The sequence below is a fragment of the Salvia hispanica genome, chromosome 5 (genome assembly GCF_029641045.1).
Source record: "Salvia hispanica isolate PSC_SH4W2 chromosome 5, Shi_PSC_v1, whole genome shotgun sequence".
NCBI lineage: Eukaryota > Viridiplantae > Streptophyta > Magnoliopsida > Lamiales > Lamiaceae > Salvia > Salvia hispanica.
The window spans coordinates 122,830-139,620 of NC_142696.1; the positions used below are offsets into that span (position 1 = coordinate 122,830).

General features: G+C 38.1%; 1 long non-coding RNA gene and 2 pseudogenes across 4 annotated transcripts; 2 read left to right on the forward strand and 1 right to left on the reverse strand.

Annotated features, from left to right (window-relative positions):
- The first annotated feature begins 2,569 nt into the window (after positions 1-2,569).
- On the forward strand, positions 2,570-7,336 carry LOC125190090 (glutamate receptor 2.1 pseudogene; annotated as a pseudogene). 2 transcript variants are annotated; one of them, XR_016130356.1, is made up of 2 exons: positions 2,570-2,886; positions 6,025-7,336. The product of XR_016130356.1 is annotated as a glutamate receptor 2.1 pseudogene, transcript variant X1 (transcript). The 2 variants fall into 2 exon arrangements; XR_016130357.1 differs by lacking the exon at positions 6,025-7,336 and adding an exon at positions 3,115-3,333.
- Positions 7,337-11,168: 3,832 nt separating this feature from the next.
- LOC125186225 (exocyst complex component EXO84B-like) lies at positions 11,169-14,616 on the reverse strand (annotated as a pseudogene). Its single transcript, XR_016130491.1, has 5 exons — positions 14,081-14,616; positions 12,608-13,646; positions 11,880-12,388; positions 11,515-11,703; positions 11,169-11,431 (listed from the first exon to the last, which is right to left on the reverse strand). The product of XR_016130491.1 is annotated as an exocyst complex component EXO84B-like (transcript).
- A 393-nt stretch (positions 14,617-15,009) lies between these two features.
- LOC125186859 (uncharacterized) lies at positions 15,010-15,659 on the forward strand. The gene is made up of 3 exons (XR_007170518.1): positions 15,010-15,141; positions 15,258-15,313; positions 15,629-15,659. It is a non-coding gene; the product is annotated as an uncharacterized LOC125186859 (long non-coding RNA).
- The last annotated feature ends 1,132 nt before the right edge of the window (positions 15,660-16,791 follow it).

The following is a 16,791-nucleotide window of genomic DNA, read 5'->3' on the forward strand; positions in this document are numbered from 1 at the left end:
CGCCACCGCTCAACCTGCACATAGTGAAAACACATGCAGGGCTGAGTACTTATAATCATACTCAGTGGACTCATTGCCGAAAACAGTTTTATCACAAATATAGTTATTATCATGCCATTCTCAAGTGTCCATCGGGGTTTTAACTTTGGAAAGACCCGAGGCACCAAAATATTTTCTTCATCAAATATCACGGTCGCGCAACCATTTTTCACATCGACGTTTACCATATCCTCATTCTACATGACAAGGAATGCGGCCGCAATCCAGGTCACTAGACCGGCCAACCCGTACGCTGACACTCGGTCTAACATTGGTGTACACTAACCCAAGTAGAGTTTGCGGCTCTACATGGATCCGAATTCGATTAAATCAATAGTGGCATAGCCACGAGGGATAGGCACGACAAAACAAATCAAGGCATGATAACACATATCTCATTTTCATCAATATCAGTTTAGGACAATGTCCTTATTTTAAAAGAAAGCCCACCTCGTCGGCTTATCTCGAAAGTATTCTCTTCTCCTCGTTTATCACGCTGAGAGCGCGAAGTATCACCTTTAAATTAGGCGTATCACAAATCAGTTTCAATCATTGATTTCAAATCATGCATGTCTCCCATATTTTCCCTTTTTTTCCCATCGATTATTTTCAAAATCATCAATCAAAATCAAAGTATGATTAGCATATCATTTATATTCAAATAACAACTCCAATTTCACCATTAAATCGTGTCACGCATGAGTGTTCTCCACACACAACACACGCACACGAACACCACACATGTGCACGCCGACCGAGGCGTGCACACACACACACACGGCCACACACAGTCACACACATCCATGCATCCCAAAATTCATCAATTTAAATCCCCTTCACTCAATCTAAATGCATGTGGACTCAAGAACACCGATTAATCGGTAGAAGAAGAGGAGATCAAAGATTAAAGTACCTTTACCAAAAGAACAATCGGTAGAAACAAGTTATAGCCTTGATTCTTCAATAAAATCTTGAACTTCAACTTAGATTCTTCTCAATTGATGAAGAAATCTTGAAGAAAACTTGAAGAAAATTTGGAGAGAGTGGGGGAGAGATTTTCGAAAATTATGAGGAGAGTGGGACGCCGGTTTTGTGTGCTAGGGTTTGATCTCTCTCTTATATTTATAGAGTGCCAAATAATAATATCTCTAATTAAATAAATTAGAGATTTGAGAAGATATGGAGAGATTTGAAGAGTAGTTGGCGTTGAAGCCGTTGAGAATTAGGAGGATTTCGAAAATTTAGGCCATTTTAATTAGCCTATACTTAAATTCAAATATTTTACGGAGTAGAATAATATATCACGGAGCAAGAAAAATAATAATATCCTCTCCCAACAAAAGGAAATAGGCGTGTATTTCAAATCTTCCAAGGGATTTGAATTTCAAATCCTAATTTAATTAGGATATGCAATATCTTCTTAAATTTGGCAAGATATGGTAGGATATTTTAGCATATTTATATTTATTCATGGAAGAGAATAAATAAGGGATCAAATAAATAAATAATTCCCTCTTCTCCAATATATGAGATTTTCGAAAATCTCATGGGAAAGATCAAAGACGGAGTTCGAATATTCCATGTAGGAATTATAGAGTATTTGGACTTTGGATTTAATTTGGATAATTATCCCAAACAAATAATTAAATCCAAGAATAATATTATTTCTTCTCCAATAGTCATAGGGGTCGAAAATCCCACCAACAAATAAGGAATAATCGGACTTTGGATTTAATTTGGATAATTCTCACAAACAAATAATTAAATCCAAGAAAAATATGATTTCTTCTCCAAATAACAATAATGGCCGAAAATTCCACACATTTAAATAATGCTCCTATTTAATTTTCACTCATCCCTTAGGAAAATAATTCACCCACAATTATATTTCTCCGCATCAAATATTCACACCCAATCAATCATTTCTTCACTTCCTCTTCTTTTTCTCAACGCATTGACCTTTCAACGGCCACGTCATATTCTCCACATCTTTGACTATTCAATAGCCACGTCAACATTTCAACAAGTTGACTATTCAACTCAATCTAAACTCTCATACGCAATTAGGTCACAAAGACACTATGCAATTAATTACTCATCAAATAATCCACATATCATAGCATTTAAGGCATTTAATGCAAAAATTTTATAACCCCAAAATTTGGGTTTGAAAAAGTGGGGCGTTACACAAACTATATATCAACTTGACATATAGTTAGTAATACTATTAAGTATTTTGAATCCACTTCAAGATAGTATTAGCCAATCAATGTCATTCTCAAGAATTTATAACTATATTAATAAGTCACCAAATTCATGCTGACTAAATCAAACACATATAATGCATATACACTAAATCCCAACTTGACATATAGTTAGTAATACTATTAAGTATTTTGAATCCACTTCAAGATAGTATTAGCCAATCAATGTCATTCTCAAGAATTTATAACTATATTAATAAGTCACCAAATTCATGCTGACTAAATCAAACACATATAATGCATATACACTAAATCCCTAGTTCTATTATAAACATTCATGGTCTTTCATTATTACCAATCTTAGATTCTGCATAGTAAGTATTATACAATTATGCTTATTTCAAGACTCACATTCTTGACTTTTCTTCTTCGTCTTCTCTTTCATTTCACCAATGGATTCAACACCACTGCTGCAAAGGCTGATGTGGGAATCATTCTTGATCTTCAGACACCTCTTGGAAAGATGTTCAAAACCTGCATTTCTATGGCCTTCGAAGATTTCTACTCCAAAAACACTTACAAAACGATGATCGTGCCTCATTTAGAGACTCAAACAGTGATATCGTCTCTGCAGCTTCTGCAGGTATGCATGTATCACTGATTTCTTCTCCGTTTAGTACATATCATGAAATTGAAATTGTTTGAAATTAGAACTTCGTGGAGCATTTTATGTTTGTGCAATAGTACTATTTAGTGAATAAAGTGGAGAAAGAATACGCAGGAGATCAAATAAAATAGAGAGTTGTATTTTTACTTTAAGTGGTAATATATACATCCTAACAAAGAAAACGAGTCACCGTTTTGATCATAGGGAGAGAGACCATGAGTTGGCCAAGCAATCAGAAATGGTTGCAGCAGAGAAGAGTAAGGCCATTAGCTGCATGTGTTGTGAAGAAGTCAAGTGGTCAACTATAGAGCTTGTGGTGACAAGACCCTAATTTATAGTAATAGAATTGATAATATAAGTAGAATTTTAACTGTAGAGTTGATATTTTTTAATATGCTGTAATAATTTTAATTGTATAATATGGTTTTGCATAATACGGAGTATCAAATTTTGAGAATTTCTACTTTTGTTATATTTTCCTTAAAAAGAAGGTTCAAATTTTCCCAAAAGTAGAAAAAAACCATTATAACTAGGAAAATGCATAGGAAAAATAATTAATGAACTCTATAAATATGTCTCATGTAATATTTGTCAAAGTTGGGTGTTTTTTACGTGACTATGTTATTTGAAACCATAAACTTAGAACACAAACTACAGTACTGTCAGAAATTATTGAAGAATAAAAGAGCGAAGTACACTATAATCTTGCAAAAGAGGGCTTTTTTGTCAAGATTCAAACAACATATGAGCAAGAATTGGTCAGAGCTAGGGGTGGCAAAATGGGTAGCAGGTAATGGGAAATTCCCATCTCGACCCGTTACCCGCCGGGTATTGGGTACCCGCTACCCGATGATAACGAGAAACGGGGCTGGATCGGGTAGTGTGTTTTAGAGTATTGTGGGTAGTGGGTATACCCATTACCCGCGCGGGTATACCCGTTAGTCCTGATAATACCCGTTATTATTAGTATTAGTCATATTCCATCTTTTAACACTCCCTCCGTTCCATATTAATAGAGGTGTTTCAAATAGTTAAAGTAGAGAAAAAAAGTAAATAGTTAAATAATAAAAGTCATATGCGCACTCATTTTGAAAAATTAAAAATAAATAGTTAGAATGGGAAAAAAAATAAGAGAGATAATAATGCAGAGAAGAGTATTTATATTATTATATTTCAAAAATGAGTGAAGAAAATGAAATGCCTCAATTAAGGCCGAACAATGAGAGCACTTTATATAATCTAAGAGTTCTTTTAAAATATTTTTATATTCCAACGAACATACAATTGAAAACTCATCGGAACTAGCTATAGAGTGTTCTCTCACTTTTATTCTCAATCTATTCAACGTTTACCATCGATATTAACAAAGTAAATTAAAGAACATCGACGGTTATTATGGTTTTTAAATTTTTTATTAGAATTTCGTGTCGGGTACGGGTACCCGCAATATCGGGTACGGGATACCCGACACGGGTATCGGGTAATCTCGGTATGTCACGGGGCGGGTAATGGGACAACAAATTTGGCTAAAATCGGGTACGGGTACCCGACTTGTCGGGTGCGGGTACCCTGGGGTAACCCGTTTCGTCACCCCTAGTCAGAGCTTTCAGCAAAAAAATTGCACCATGAGTCCACGACTAAGTCGTCCAAATCTTCTGTTATTTTGATTTTAAAACAAGTTATTTATTTTATTATAATTAACTATGATCTCTATCTTCTAATTTTGGTAAAGTATCAATCTAGAATCAATTATAATTAATCCCTTGATTCTTGATTTCTTTCCAACAGACTTCCATGGTCTTTTTGTTGTTTTTTATTAACTATAGATGCTAAGTTGCTAACAATATGGAGAAGGGAAGCAATAACAATAATAATTAAAAAAAAATGTCAAGTTCATGTTGACATTCAAAACATTATAGTAATTTACGCTGACTTCTGTTAAAATAATACTTGAACTAATATTCTCTTTAACTATTTGCTTTTCTTATATTACAAATTTAAAAGTCTACCTTTCGAGAAGTTTGTGAAGTTACTATAGTTCAATATTAATTTTGTCTTGTTTAGTATATTACGTATATATGAATAGAAAAAGTGGCAAAATTTCGTGGCAACTTCTTCTAGTTTTCACATGAATTGGCCAGAGATACCTTCCAAAGTTAGCATATGATGTTCTCTACTTTGTGAGGAAATTGTTACACATATTATAATTTGGTCAGCTAATGAATACGCACAATAATACGTACTTATTTAATTATTTTACAATTTGTTATAGTAATATCTTTACTTTTAAATCCAATTTTATTTTTGACTTTTTTGGGAAGTGGGCAAATGGATGTGAATATCAGTGAATATAATAATACTCTCATCCGTCCCAAATTATTTTTATCATAATCAATCAGTTCATTATTTCTCTAACTTTTTTTTTTCCTTTTCGATTCTCTGTTTAATAATTTATTTTATTTTTATCTTACTTTATTTACTCATCTATTTTATTTTGTGTCCCACTTTTATCTTATTTTCACTCAACTTACTAAGCACTACTTTCTTAAATAACATGGAATTTGGCAGTGGAACAAAAACTATGTATCAACTGATTTAGTAGTACTAGTTAAAGTGCAGTGGTTTGATTATTGATCACTCTATTCATTTCTAGATATTCGATAATGACACTACTATAATTTCAATATCACCAAATTCATTCTGACTAAAACAAACACAATATAATACACCATTATTATGCATGTTAAACACTACATCCCTCTCTTCAAGACTTCAAACTAGCTACCTCTTTTATAAACTTACATGTTTTTACATTCTTCATTCTTTCCAAATGTGCCTATTTCAACACTCACCTTCCTCACCTTACTTCTTCTTCTCCTTCTTCACTTTCATTTCACGAATGGATTCAACGTCACTGCAGCAAAGGCTGATGTCGGAGTCATTCTTGATCTTCAAACACCTCTTGGAATGATGTACAAAACTTGCATTTCTATGGCCATTCAAGATTTTTACTCCAAAAACACTTACAAAACCATGATCATGCCTCATTTCACAGAAATACTACAAATCACTTAAATTTTGCTGATTTTAGTAAGATTTGAACTTCCCCTGCAGCTATTGATCTGCTCAAAAACACTCAAGTGATGGCGATTTTCGGGCCACAAACATCCATTCAAGCAGATTTTGTGAAAGACATTGGTGACAAAGTGAAAGTCCCAATAATCTCACCAGCAACGAGTCCGTCTCTTTCGCCTCGAGAATCTCCCTACTTCATCAGATCATCATGGAGTTCTGCTTCTCAAGGCAAAGCAATTGCAGCAATTGTCAAGAATTTTGGTTGGAGGGAAGTTGTCTTAGTGATGATTGGATTATTGCCATTTCTAAGTGATGATTTGTTACAAAGCAATGCTCTTGTCTCAAACATGACATCAATCTCCCCTTCTGCTGAGAATGATGACATTCTTGAAAGACTGTTCGAGCTGAAGAAGATGCAAAAAAGGGCGTTTGTCGTCCACATGCTCCCACCTGTCGCGTCGCGTTTCTTCAAGATGGTGTGGAGAGTTGGGATGATGGAGGAAGGGTATGCTTGGATCACTGCAGACGCACTAACTAGTTTAGTGGACTCTTTGGATCTAGAGATTATTGAGGCCATGCAAGGCGTGGTTGGCGTGAAGGCCTATTCCCCGAGGTCTAGTGAAGTTCAGAACTTCACTAGGCGGTGGAGGAAGAGGCTTCGCCAGGACAATCCGGGGCTTGGAAGATCAGAACTGAATGCTTTTGTTTTGTGGGCTTATGACAGCATAGCGGCTCTAGTAGAATCTGTGGAGCGTGTAGGCGTGGATGCATCTCCGAGATTCAAGAAATCGGCTCTTGGAACAGATTTGGAAGCAATTGGAATCTCAAGTAGTGGTCCAAGACTTGCTCCTTTGCTCAGAAACTTCAGTTTCAAAGGGTTGACTGGGGATTTCATGATCAAGAATGGTGAATTGCAGGCTTCTGTGTTTGAGATCATGAATGTAGTAGGCAAGGGAGAAAACACTGTGGGATTCCGGAGGAAAAGCCAAGGGATTTCCAAGAGACTGAAGAAGGGATTTAGAATTGGAATTAGAGAAAAGTTTTTCAATATTTGGGGGAAAAAAGCTCACAAGATTTGTGAAGCTGGACCCTTGAGGGAAAATGGCAAAAGGGTTGTGATATTTATATGAGCAAGAAGTTGACTTGTTGTTGGATGGTAGGGATGTACGTGGACAGGTTCGAAATTTGATGGATCTGTGTTAAGGATGAAGTTCCTTAACTCGGATAATTCGCGTCGAACGTCGCGGGAGCTTTTGCCCGTCGATCAATCCAGCGTCAAATTCAGGGATAAAAGGTAGTCGCCGGAGCTTTGCCGGTCGATCAGACCAAGAATGATACGGTAAATAAAAATAAAAGATAATTTGATATTTCTTAAAATGATGGAAAGGAATAACAACGTCCCTATTTATAATGCTAAATACCTACCTTAGAGAATAAGAAAATAATCATAAGCATATTGGAAAGATATGAGAAATAATTGATAGACAAATTAATAGAGATATGGAGATATCTCGTATCAACTCTCCCCCGGTTAAAATCCACCTTGTCCGCAAGGTGGAAACAAGAAGCAACGAAGAGCATTGATAGAAGAAGCGTTGCGAGGTGTCTCCTCCTGGATCAAACGCGGACCAAATAGTTGAGCGTCTCCCTTCATCATCTCCATCAAAAAACACCGATGGAGGACTGTGTTGGATAAAAGTCATGGCGTTCTCCTGTTCGTGCTTTTCAACTAGTGCGCTCCGACGCCCAGACAACTCTAACTGCATCTATTCAACCGTAGCACTCAATTTTCGACAATTATCATGCTTAACCCTCTCTAACAGTGCTATTTGGAGCTCTTCCCCGCCAGCAGGTGAACCATCCATGTGCGACACACCACCTTTCGGTACTTCTAGATTATCATTTCGTATGCTTGAACCTGCGTCCAGCTTGAAACTATACAACTTTGATGACAGACAACGAGAATCCCTCCTAACTCTCATGCCCTTCGGCCTTTCTTTCAACGCAACCATAACAGTTGGACAAAGCTTATTTCTTAGTTCGTGCAGACTTTCCTTTGTAACGTTTTGGTAACCCGCGCAAGTTGGCAATACAAGTTGACTGCTGTCAAAAGTGGAGTCAGCTAGTGACTGAAGAAGCATGGCTGCATCTCCGGTATCCTCTGTTGTAACTAATGCAGGTCCATATAACTCCGTCATCACAAATACAGTTCGGAATTGCATTACACGGTTTACTAATTTTGGGAACTTTACACTGACCAACTCATCAAGAACAAGCTGCTCAACCTGAGAATCTACCATTTCGTCCGAGCAATAGCCATCAAAGTAACCATCTAGAAGTCCCATTAAGGCATTTTTCTCCGATATTAAAAGCAATAACAAGCCTGCAAAAATAGTCATTGTTTGGCAGTAACCAATAGAGGGATCATGGCGAGCATATGCTGTGAGTAAACGCCTTAAAACCTTTCTTCTTTTCTCGTCTAAAGCAGTGTGACCAGGAAAAGTTCGTGGCAAATCCATTTTCATCTGGCCTCTCCATTTTCCATATAGTACCACACTCACTAGAATTGAGGTGTTATTCTTTTGGTCAAGTAGCTTTACAAGAACATCGTGCTCCATTGGCAAGCTAATGGCCAGGCTTGATACATCTCCCGCATTTGAAGTAGCAACATCACAATCTAGATCTTCCCTCGCCTCTGTCCCAAATATAGAGTCTGTAGAAGGTGCACCTTCTAGCTCATCATCTTGCACTTCTTCCGCTATACCACGATCAGAAACACAATCGGCATCTTTGGCATCATCACATGACTCAATCTCAGCATCTAAAATCGATGAATCAGACCTTGCTCCTATCTCCCTCAGTCGATGCTTACTTCCATACACAAAACTATAAATCCCTTCTGCACTCTCAAATTCAGTATCTGCCACGGATTGCACAGGAGCAAATGTTGCAGACTGTAAATAATGAACCCCTTGCACCCCAAATTGAAGATTGGATGAATCATAGCGTGTGGCTACTGCGTGAGTGAATGGTGACTTATGTCTATCCATATCGTGCTTCCTATTATTCAGCCCCAAAACAGAGAGCTTGTCGAAATGGCCTCGAATGCCCAACCACGACTGTGGTGACGGAGTGTCCTTGCTCGGAGGGATTAACCGAGCATCGGCGTCGAGCCTTGTTGAACGATGAACAATACTTGCAACATCACTAACAAGCAAATCCACATATACATAGGAAATTACCTTCTTAACTTCCTCAATGGAACCCTCTCTGTCCTTTTTCAACAAAAAAGAATCAAACCAGTTGCCTAACACTGTACTATCCACACTATCATGCTCCACATCATGTGTAGGTTTCCGACGTGCAAGAACAACATTACATGAATCATATATGTCATCATTATTGCCATAAATTGATCCACTAACATCAACACTAGAATGAATAACATCTTTTGTCTGTGTAGTCACATTCGACCGATCCAGAGCAAATTGTGTTTCGTCAGATACTTGCAAATATTCTTCAACTTCTGTCAATACCTCTTCGCCACCAATTGGATCTTGATTAAGTAATTGATCAATTACAATATCATCATAATAAATTTGACGAGATTGCACTGATTCATGATTGTCACTATCATCAGCAAAGGACTCCATTGAACCATACCTTATATCTGGGCCGCGCGGCAGGGAGATCGGGGCTGGTGCCGGAGCAGTAGGCAGCGGAGGTGCTAAACAGTGGTGGCTCGGTGGATGCCAACAGGACGGCCAGCGTTGCGGTAGTGGTTGGTCTAGCACGGGCTCCTGGTGCTGATGGTGTTGCTGCCAATAAAGGGGGTCGGGCGGTTGATTGGGAGGAGGCATCTGCAGGTAATTTTGGTGGGGTAGGGCTGCTGTTAGCGGTGGCGGTGGATACCAGCAGGAATTCATGTCGAATTGATGATTCGTGCCGTGAAGCGGTGTAGCATCTGGCGGCCGGAGGTACTGCCAATCCCGGGAATGATCAGCGTGGTTGGCGTATGCCGGAAGGGCATAAGGCGGGTCTGGTTCGGGCGGCGGCAAAAATCGCAGTTCACCAACGCAGTGGTCGGTTGCATCATATCCGGTCTGCCAAGGCTGATGTCCAGTCTGAGGACACCGCGACATGACGTAGGGCAGCGCCAGAATTGGATGTCCATCATACGACGAATGAAATTGGTCATTCTCGTCCAATCTCTTGTTTATTCGGTTGCAGACAGCCATTATCCGGTCACATAGGGAAGACACGATTTCCTCGTTGGAATTCATGGTTGGAGAGTGAGTTCGAAAATGGAAGTACCAATTGTTAAGGATGAAGTTCCTTAACTCGGATAATTCGCGTCGAACGTCGCGGGAGCTTTTGCCCGTCGATCAATCCGGCGTCAAATTCAGGGATAAAAGGTAGTCGCCGGAGCTTTGCCGGTCGATCAGACCAAGAATGATACGGTAAATAAAAATAAAAGATAATTTGATATTTCTTAAAATGATGGAAAGGAATAACAACGTCCCTATTTATAATGCTAAATACCTACCTTAGAGAATAAGAAAATAATCATAAGCATATTGGAAAGATATGAGAAATAATTGATAGACAAATTAATAGAGATATGGAGATATCTCGTATCAATCTGCATGGGAATTTGGCATGATTTGAATAAATAAATTTAATATATTTTCATTATTCTAAGATAGGGTGAATTTTTGTCCTGATCTTGGCTATATTGTTGATTGTAAAGACAATTAGTATGGGTTTATATATCAAATATATTTCTCTTAAGTAAGTTTTATTGATTGGTTTGTAAAAATTGGTGTTTTGCCTAACAACTCGGAATGCTGGTCTGGCATTTGGCAAAGGAATCAACAATGACCAACGAATACGTTTGGAAGCTGACTTGAGTAGTGGCCTGACAAAGAACCAAATATGACCAATTTGGTCTTGACCAACGTGAACTCAAAGTGGTGCCCTGGCAAAGAACTAGTCGGGACCAAGGAGAATGTTGACCTTAAAGGAGGTCAATTGTTATGATCATCTCGGTTGTGAAGGAACTCATCAATAAGAAACCAGGGTGATATATGCAAGGATACTCCCAGCAAATGCCATTATTTATTGTGGAGATCCCTATAAGCTTATCCCACCGATTTCTAATTCAGCTTTTTGTAGTGACAGTCTTTTTTCCATCGATGACATTATCAATTTAACAGAGATGTTCATTAAATTATTTCAAACAAACAAAATAAATAGTGACAATAAGCTCAATCAAATCTGAACATAGGAAAATAATTATGGAAAATTACCTATATGGATCCATGCCTGTTGAAGAAAATGCAGCAATTGCTTTATTTATAATATCATTCACTACACGGTGCAAGTTCCTGGACAAGTAGCGGCCTTGCGAGGCGAAACACATGACAAATTTCATATCCAGATAGAACTGCAAGAATTAAGATTGTGAATACACAGACAAGGGGAATGGAAAATAGGAGCAATCACAGAGCGGATATCAGTTTTCCAAACCTGTTGTAGACCAAGATCACCCAGTGGCCTAGGTCCTTCCTCGATGTCATCCCAAAATGTTTGATCTTCTGAAAGCCATAAAATGACAGTCTCTGTGAGCCTCATTAACAACAGTGTGGCAAATCTCTCCCGGCCTACAAACATATCTGCTGCTATACTAGCCATTCTATTCAACTTGGCATAAAGATCCTGGAAGCATAGAATATGGAATACAATAAATGAATGTACAGCTTTTCAAATGTTAGCGATGGAAGGATGGATGTAAATAGACTGTACACCATATTTTGTCCAAAAGTTAACACCACTATGCAAACAGTTTATAGAGATAGGGAAGCCAACTGATCAAATTAAAAATATAAGTATACCTGAAACACTGGAGTAGGGAACCACTCAATTTCATCAGCGTTCCCTTTCATATTTATGTATGTCTCCGCAGTCAGATAGCTATCACCTTCCGTGAAAATGAGGTCTAGAGCATGTTGGCGGCAGAAACTATCTTTCAATCTATCAACATAACTCACAAGGCGCCTCCTCCATTCCCTTTGCTCAGGATTACGATTTTGGCGGTCCATGGGCCTTCTACGAGCATCATCCTTGTAATTAGCCTGACTTAATGGGGCGAGCTTCATTGCTGCACGAGGCAAAAGCTCCTCAGCAAGTAAGGATGCATTGGCAAGCAATGCTATCTGTTGTGCTTCGATTTCAGCCATTCGAACAATTTTATTTCCCGAACCCTCAAAATCTGCCTCCTCATCCATTGAAGCGGGTAGAGCTTTTATGAACATACTTACATAAGAATTGAACACCTGGAACAAGCCAGCGTTCTAGTCCCTAACTGCATGCTCAATAGGGGCCCTACATCTTCAAAGAAGTCCTGCACAAACAGAAGATCATCTTTAAAGTTTATCACAATAGAAGATCGTCTGATGTTTTATAAACTGGCAGTTAATAGGAATATTTTTTGGAGGGTGATGTATTTCCTGGTGATTAAGGTAACAATTTGAAAATGTTACTCACTCAACCCTGTGAATCAGGAATCAGTACAAGATATTCGTCATACTCTGCTCACACTTCAGAACATAATAAAATTTACCTGGACCATTGTATTGAAACGATGAGCGCTACTTGAAAGCTTGTGCTGATGCGCCAATGCACTACCAGAAACAGCTACAGTTGTTCTTCCAGACAAACGCACAGCGCCAGGAGGATATGTGAGCTCCCAATCATCAGCTGCTGCTAAGGCAGCTGTACTCTCTTCAATTCGCTTCAAATTAGCATCCAGAGCTTGCTCAACGCTGGGTCTAAAAAGCTTTATAAGAACAGGACAAAGAGCAAGTCCACGAGCTTCAAGTAAGGAACAGTGGCCTAATGCTATTTGAACGCATTCTGCGGCAGATCTCAATCCTCCAGCAGCCGCAGATGAAGCTAGTGCATGTCTTTTGACTAGAAGTGCATATGCTTCTGTCTGTTTCGTTGCCCACATGACAAGCTCAGATGTATAAGCTGTTTCCTTGCCAAAAATAGCCTTGGAATCACTTGCTGCTTGAGAAATGGCAGAGAATACTGTATATGCTCCACCATAAGATGTGTTTGATGGGCGGAGACTTTGCATGTTGTATTGATACCTCTGCTAATGAGCCATTAAGGAGTAAACTATGAGCACGTGGACCATCACCTAGCTTTTTAAGAGCAGAAATCGATGCACGAAGCTCAGAACCCCGCGTGGAAGGTTGGCAGGCAGCTTCAGCAAGCTGATCAGCTAACCTTTGTCTGCGTTCAGTTATAGAAGTTTGAAGTGACAAAAGCATGACGGGAGACAGAGTTTTCTTTTCTTTTGCTTCAGCCACAATACGCTCACCCTCATGCCTTGATCTAAAGCTTCATCAATCCTTCTTTCAGCTAACAATACATCAAGGAAATCCGGAAATTCTGTTGACCATTTCTCTAACTCAGAAGGTTCTCCTACTTCGTCGTTGGACAAACCAGTTGTCACTGAACCCTCAGGAACAGTGTCAGATGAAGAGTCAATATGAACTCCCTCAGCTAGATTATGAATCAGTGTTGCCTGAGTGGACAGCAAGTTTCTCATTGATGAAAGTTCACCCTCTAAGTCTGATATCTCTTTGGACGTACTGCAGTTTTCATAGAAAGTAAGACGAAAGCTATTACATTAGTATGCTGCATTACAGCAGACGGCAATAACTAAATAGATCTAGTTTACAGTAAAATATGCTGGATGCACACTAAAAACATATGACAATAGAGAATTAGAGAGAAGTGTCCCGATTAAGAAGAATAGAGGAGAGATCTCTAGAAGTTCTCTATCGTTCAGGTCATCAAAGAGAAGGTTGGCAGCTATTTGGTGAATATGAACATGCAGCAGCTATTGAGCACTTGGACAGCATTTTACTTTTCAGTAGCATAATAATATATAAATGCAACTCAAACAAAGAGGTAGCTCCACATCTTAGGTCTTTGAATGCCTTTCTGCTTTGCATTCCAGTTGAAGTCTATACAAAAGCGGGACTAAAGGCAGAGCAATGACATTGTTACACCTAACACTCACCGAATAAAAGCTGTATAATTCGCGAAAACACTTCGGCGCATTTCTTCAGCAGAAGCTCTTTTCAGATCAACGAGATTTGAGCATAATTGCCTAATTTCCTGCAAAATTGTTAAAACTGTTATATTCAGCACAAGCTCCCATTTTCTAATGAAGACTGAAATCAAATTCAAAACTTGGAGGAAACAAGACATTCCACAGTGGGATTTGCTACTTTAGGCCACTTCACATAAAATGGACTGAGGTAGTCAGTGAGGTAGGGAGGATGTTCACTTAATTCATATGGTATGCAAAGGAGATATAATTGATAAAATAAAACTGGTATGCGAAGCTTAGTGCAGTAACAATTCTCTGTCGAGAGCTGTTCCTCCGATTTTGCCCGGTTCTAATTGTCTCCGCACGGCTCCCTTCACAAGAAGTCAGTCATTTTTTTTTCTGGTTTCCGTTTTGGGAGTGTTTGCGGTTTTTGTAATTAATAATGGTTCTGTATTCAGGTTTTCTCACAAGAGCTAAGAAGATTGAAAAGATTGAGAAGATTGGAGCTATTGTTTCATAATTGAGTTTGTGGCATTAAAAGTTATAGTTTTAGAGATTGAGGATGAAAAGACTGCATGTGAAGTGGACTATGAAATATTCATATTTACATGTGTATAGCAATATAGCTAATTTATGTACTACTCCTATCTCTTTAAGCATTCTTGTTACTTTCCCCATACATTTGAATAAGCCATAAAAAAAAAGATTAGGATATCACTGATTCCTCAGCTATTAGGTGTTTTGCATAGTTTGAAGTTTGAACCTTTTTCAAATGCCAGTTGTCGAGGGCATGTGATGATTGTTAACCTATTTGAGTCTTTGGACTGAATGCATCCTCTCCTTTTTACCGGTTAATGTTATTGTTATTTTTTCTAATGTGACATTGTTCCTTTAGTCAGCGAGCTGTCACAACTGCACTCTGGTGCAACTTTCTTGTTTTCTCTCTCAAATTTGGGGTCTGGTTGTCCACCTCGAGCCATGTGATGTTGGCTGAAGTTATTCATTCAGTTGCAGATTTTGCAAACCAGGTACTTAACTTTGTTTCTTGGTGTTCTTTGTTCATTGGTAGTCATTTTTTGCCTATCTATTATTGAACCCTGTGGCTGTGAAATTAAGAAACAGTGTCCTTGTTCATGCTTCACAGGCTCTTCTTGCTTATGGTTTAAGTAGCTCACGCCGTGCACCAGATGCTCTCCATCCGTAAGGCTTCCTCTGATATGTCCATCTATATATTGTTGATAAGTTCTTAGCCTCGTGTAGAGAGTTTTATGTGAGTTTTGAGGTGTCTAAAACTTACAAGGACCTTTCCAATTGGTTCGCAAAAACTTCTCCATGTTTTGCTTTCTAGTACCTCCAAGCCTTGACAGGACTTGTCTAATTTAATTGTTTTTCTGATCCAAAGTAATGATTATGTAATGGTTCTGTGAAATGTTAACTCATTGTATCGTATAAGTAATTCTGGACTCTATACATGTCATGATGTGGGGCTGAATTTTGTCTATAATTATATCACAGATATGGTTATTCCAAGGAACGGTTTGTCTGGGCTGAATTAAATTACTGTAGAAAAGCAGTGTTTTCTTAGGAACAGGGATTCAAGACAGTGGCGGATCTAGAAACTAAAAATGGAGGAGGCGGAATTACCATTACGCCATTATCCTTCGGTTTCACAAAAACATACTCAAAATACACCAAAAATAATGTGTTATTATTTGATATACTACTATATTTTTTTTATTTAAGCATGAGGCTTACATAATTATTATTGTTTTATTTTGAAAATTCTTTCAGTATGAGGCTATATAGAGTGATTGGCGGGTAAAACAAAATATGAGACTTTTTTTTAGACGTAGAAATATTAAGTAAAAAATAATATGAATATCAAATTTGACATAAATAACATGATTAGTTATTAGAAAAAATATAAAAAAATTTCAATGTTCTTCTTTCAAAAAAAAAAAAAGAAACATAATAGAATAAATGGGAAGTATGGATTATCACATTAATTTCAAATACTATAAATATGACTTGCAAATAATTGAATAGATATTTATAATGACTTAAGTTCCAAGTTTAATTTTGGATTAATATTGTCTTACAAATTAAAAATATTGAGTTATCTACCGTGAATAAAAATAAATCATAAAACATTCTACTATTACTACTAAACTAATTAAGATGATTCATGGTTTAATTGTCTAATTTTAACCCATGTCTTGCCACGTATAAAAGAGAACAAAAATAAAGGATTGTAGGAGTACTATATTTTTACTCTATCAGTGTACTGTTAAGTTATTATTTTGACCAAGCCAAAAATGAAATGGGAAAGTCATCTCCTCCTTATTCCCTTTTTAAGTTTTTATCGTTCAAAACCAGAGAAAGAGAAGTAGAGAGAAAACTCCTCCCCGACATTCATACCACACAATTTTTCTTACAACCTCAAATAATCAAAAGAATTGGTCCGCACATCAATAATTAGTAGCGTAGAAAAAGAATTGGTCTTGGCCTTCTTCTTCGGGGCAGTGTCAGCAGCCAAGGGAGGGGGCGACCATGAAGGTTTTCCGGTGGGATAAGGGGAAGCGGCGGCGCGCGGAAGGGGCGACCGCCCCCTCCTGCCCCCTCCTGGATCCGCCACTGATTCAAGAACAATGAAGGTAAACAGGGGACAAGTCCTTCTT